The sequence below is a fragment of the Thermobia domestica genome, chromosome 9 (genome assembly GCF_964235325.1).
Source record: "Thermobia domestica chromosome 9, izTheDome1.hap1.1, whole genome shotgun sequence".
NCBI classification, from domain to species: Eukaryota; Metazoa; Arthropoda; class Insecta; order Zygentoma; family Lepismatidae; genus Thermobia; species Thermobia domestica.
The window spans coordinates 19,084,066-19,088,980 of NC_137462.1; the positions used below are offsets into that span (position 1 = coordinate 19,084,066).

Below are 4,915 nucleotides of genomic sequence, written 5' to 3' on the forward strand. Positions count from 1 at the left end.
CACCTGTATATATATATATATATATATATATATATATATATATATATATATATATATATATATATATATATATATATATATATATATATATATATATATATATATATATATATATAAGGTGGTAGGTAACTCCACCGACAAACTTTGGGAGGTGATTCCTTATAGGCCTATGAAATGAAAGAAAAAAGTTCTGATAAACATAGGTCGAGAAAGGTCTCCTTTCAGAGTTATGAACCGCTGAAAATTCGGAAAATCATGTTTCGAAACGCCCTGCCTTAGAAACTATAGGACCTATCCCAAGCGGTTTAAGGAATTACACAGGAACTAGTATGCGATCTATCTAAATATCCATGTTTTACCATCCTCCGTTATCGGCGAAACGAACGCGCCATTAGTACTTAAAGGAGTATCCCTATACCTCAACTTCCTTTTTACAATTCGTTTCGCCAATAACGAACCACGGTAGAACATGGATATTCATAGATATCACGGATATTTAGATCATAGATATCACGGATTCATAGATATCACGGATACATTCATGGATATCACGGTAGAACATGGCATAGCCTGTCACATAATACTTTTTTTTTTTTAGAAGAATAACTTGTTGGTTCTCTGTGTTTAGTAATGGATTATAAAGTTATGCCGCAAGTAGAAAAAGGTTGCGGAACACTGGAAGTTTAGTATACAAATAACTTTTAAAGTTAAGTTGAAGTTATTGATCATTATGTTTACATTAATTACCCCCCCACACACACACACACATTAATACTAAAATCCTTATTGATGTCTTGTTAGACATGTGATAACGAAGAAAAACATCTCTGAACCCACTGAATGGGTCTCTACAGTCATACAGAAATCGGCGCTGTTGAATAGTAACTGAACATTTTCCTCGGTAAAAGTGGATCTGAAAAGTTAGGGGCACGCATGACGTCACACCGTTCCCCTTGCCTAATCTTTGCCCATTGTATTTTTTTAGGAAGTGGAGTAGGGCGACCCCCAGCGTTCCCCCTCACTTTTACCCTGCCTATATACAGTATAAAACAAAAACATCTCAGCCTGTAAGCAATGCTGATATGCAAACTTTAAAACAGTAAAGACTTGTGGATTGCATAAACATCTAGGCTCAAATATTTAGGTATTTTTAATTCTTATTATATGGACAAGATACTTCACTCTATCAGTAACGGCAATTCCAAATAGTCCACAGTCAGGTTTCACACTCTCATTCCTTCAAGAAAAATGTTTCACATCATATTTTACCTATAAATTTTCTATTTGGTAGAAACGTCTGCTCGAGTGGACCTGAAATTAGTACCGTATCTAGTTCAGAGCTAGTGCTCTTTCATATGCTCTTTCATGTTAACAACAAAATTACATTTTTGTTTTCATGGCGAAGTGTTGCACGTTGCACTATGCATTAAAATGAAGAGAGAGAAAGAAAAGGATGATCTGACAATGCAATACACCCTGTAATTTGGAATAAATAATCATGCAACAGAGTATTGTCTGAAAACGAAACTTTCTTGCTATACTATCTTTCAGATTCGGTTGCTATGCTCAAATCGCAGCGCCAGAGAGACAACGGCTTCAGTGTGAATTATAGACTTTCGCAGGATGGCAACAAGGCCATTACGATAATTGTATTGTCCTTACATTGTAATACTAAGCACGGTTTATACGAACGCTGAAACTTTTCCCCCGTTAATACTCCCTGACTGCTTTATTCAGTGACTACTTTCCTCCCATCGCCTCGGTAGCGCAGTAGGCAGCGCGTAAGTCTCATAATCTTAAGGTCGTGAGTTCGATCCTCACCCGGGGCATTAGTTTTTTACTTTTAAAATATTTTAGTTTTGTGTCAAACCGGAATTTAATTTTACGTTTGTACGTGCTGCAATTAGGACTTTTCGAGTAGTAAACTTCTCTAACTATCTGCAAATTTATTGTTAAACTTTGTATTTTAGAATATAAATATCATGTTAATGTGTTAAGAACAATAAACCAATGGTTCTCAACCGATGTGCCGTGCAGTCCCTTAAGATGTGTCGCGAAATTTTAGAATTTAAGAATCATGAAGAATTTAATAATAGTTAAAATCGAGACAGACTGCCAATCAACACTCCAGCGTTAGCAATAATGATCTGTGCTATATAGGGTCTTTATAAAACATTATTATTATTATTATTATTATTATTATTATTATTATTATTATTATTATTATTATTATTATTATTATTATTATTATTATTATTAATAATAATAATAATAATAATAATAATAATAATAATAATAATAATAATAATAATAATAAAATATCAAACAACTGTCTCGCGATGTCCTGGACGCAGTCAAAAAAGGTTGAGAACTACTGCAATAAACTACAGAAATTGTCACTGCAAATGTGTGGCTAAATGGCATGGTCACATTGATCATAAATAAATGATTTATTAATAACCTGACAATATAGTATAACTCATTTGTGACCCCAAAAGCTCTATAAGGCGAATATATTTCTCTTGAACCGCCCGACCGATCTCGATCAAATTTTCAACGTAGAGGTGGTTCTAGCCTTGGAGTGTTTTTAGCTATTTACTTTGACGGTACAACTTAGGGGAGGGGGAGGAGGGGGACAAAAAAGAATAAATAAAACTTAATAACTCTTAAACCGATCTTGATCAAATTTTCAATGTAGATGAGGTTCGGGACTGGGATGATTTTTTTAACATTTCACTTTGACGGAGCAACGTAGGGAAGGGGTTGGAGGGGGGAGATAAACAAAAATCAATAAATATAAAAATAACAGCGACTGTGTTCGTTAATTAATTACTTTTGAATCACCCGATCGATCTAAATCAAATTTTCAACCTATATGAAGTTCAAACCTGGGAAGTTTTTTTTTTATCATTTCATTTTGACAGTAGGTCTTAGGGGAGGGGGAGGGGAGGGGAAATACATGAAAATAAATAAAACTCAATAACTCTTGGACGATCTCGATCAAACTTTCAACATAGATAAGGTTTGGGCCTGGGATGTTTTCTTCATCTCACTTTTACAATGCAACGAAGGAAAGGGAGAGAGAGAAGATATATGTCAAAAAAAGTAAAAATAAAAGTGCCTGTCTTTGTGACTTCATCACGTAATTGTAATCTAGGGTCAAAGTTCATTTTTTACTGTTTTCGGCAGCCTATAACTCCGAAATGACGGATTTAAACACCCAGGTTGATTTATACTTTTCGTCTTATCTTATTGTTAGGAATCACCTCCCAAACCTTATCGGTGTTGTTTTAAAACACCTGTATATACATATTCTCAAAGTATATGAAGTCACAATGACAGCAAATTGTGGTTTCCTCTGCGCCTTCGGCACCCTAACCCTCTATTAGTTATAGTGTGCCAACGTTCTTGTCAGTTCCTGCATTTTCTGGTACTTCACAAATAAGTCTTCCAGATTTCTCGAATTTTCCTCCCCGAAATTTCAGCAAGGAACTTATGCATAATTGTTAATATAGTGTAAATTTTCAGATGGTATCCTCATCCTGATTTTTTACTCCAGGAACTCAGAGAATTCCAAGTCACGAGCAAATTTTCCCATGCGAGCATATCTATAAATAATCCATAGTTACAGTTAAAATGGAAATTCCCTAATGGAACCTTTTCAAGACACTAAAAGATGGTTTTATATTTCTTTGAAAAATATAGTAAATAGCCGTTACATTGTGACACTCTGCATTCTTTAACCATGTCAGCACGGTAGGAATCACAAGAAGAAACCGCTTGTAAAACAAGCCTTCTTTTTAAAGCAATAGATTATTACTGCAAAAAACAAATTTTCACTCATTATCTGGTGGTTCACACATAATTTAGCTGCACGGTTTATGAGTATCGAGAGCTTTCCAAAGGCATATTCTATTCTATTCTTTTAAACCTTTGCAGCTACCATTGGGGTCGCGGATATAAAGCCATATTGACTGTGTCATTGTTGTTCTTGAATTTAATAATTACAGTAGGAGCTGCAACCAGAATGTCCCGGCCATTAAGCCTGTTCTAAGTTGCACTGTATACTCTTTTAAAAAAATACACTGTACTTTTTATGCTACACATCCGCAAGCCATATTTATACGCAAATCATAAAAGAATTGTAAATGTTCAATATTTACTTCTGGTGACCCCCTTGAATTTTATCTATGCCAAGCGAGATATTTTCATATCGCCCAGCAGAAATACTTTAGGGGCAGTAAAAGGTAAATTAGTGTAATAATTGCAGATTTTCAACAATTCTTTCTAGTGGCTCAACAAGAGTAAACCAGAACGAAAAAAAATGTAAATAACGTTTGTTAATGGCGCCAGATATTGTTATATTGTTCTGAATCACTTAAAATTTGTATCACACTAAAAGTAGCCAAAAACTAAAATTGTTAATCCAACGTCGTAACATCTCGTCGGCCCTTGGCACTTTACCTCCTGGAAAGGAACTGGATGAGGTGTTTATACTCTGAGAAGAATTGTTTTATATATATTAATCCCTGGACAATAGTTTTTCTTTTACCTTATAATTATATATTTAAATTGTAATTTATCTGAATGCAGTGTAATAATGTCATTTCGGTTAATAAATTCCAACTTAAACAATTTTAAAAAATGTTAAAATGTTAAACATTGTAGAAAAAAAGTAAGAGTTTGAAACTCATTTGACAACCATTGTAATCTCAATCCAATATAACATCAAAGGCATTATTGATTCCCAGTTAACAAGAAAAGTTTATACAGAAATAAATTGATTCATGACATCTCTTTACAATGTCCGACTCATTTGAAATTTAGAGTTAGAAAAAGAAATAGTTCATAGTCTGTGGAAGATATTATTATTAATAATTATTATTATTACAAAGGAAATAGGTACAAAATCCAA

The 4,915-nt window shown here is 33.8% G+C and overlaps 1 non-coding gene across 1 annotated transcript; it reads left to right on the forward strand.

The window, feature by feature from the left end:
• Nucleotides 1–1,756: 1,756 nt before the first annotated feature.
• TRNAM-CAU (transfer RNA methionine (anticodon CAU)) lies at nt 1,757–1,829 on the forward strand. The gene has a single exon. It is a non-coding gene; the product is annotated as a tRNA-Met (tRNA).
• The last annotated feature ends 3,086 nt before the right edge of the window (nt 1,830–4,915 follow it).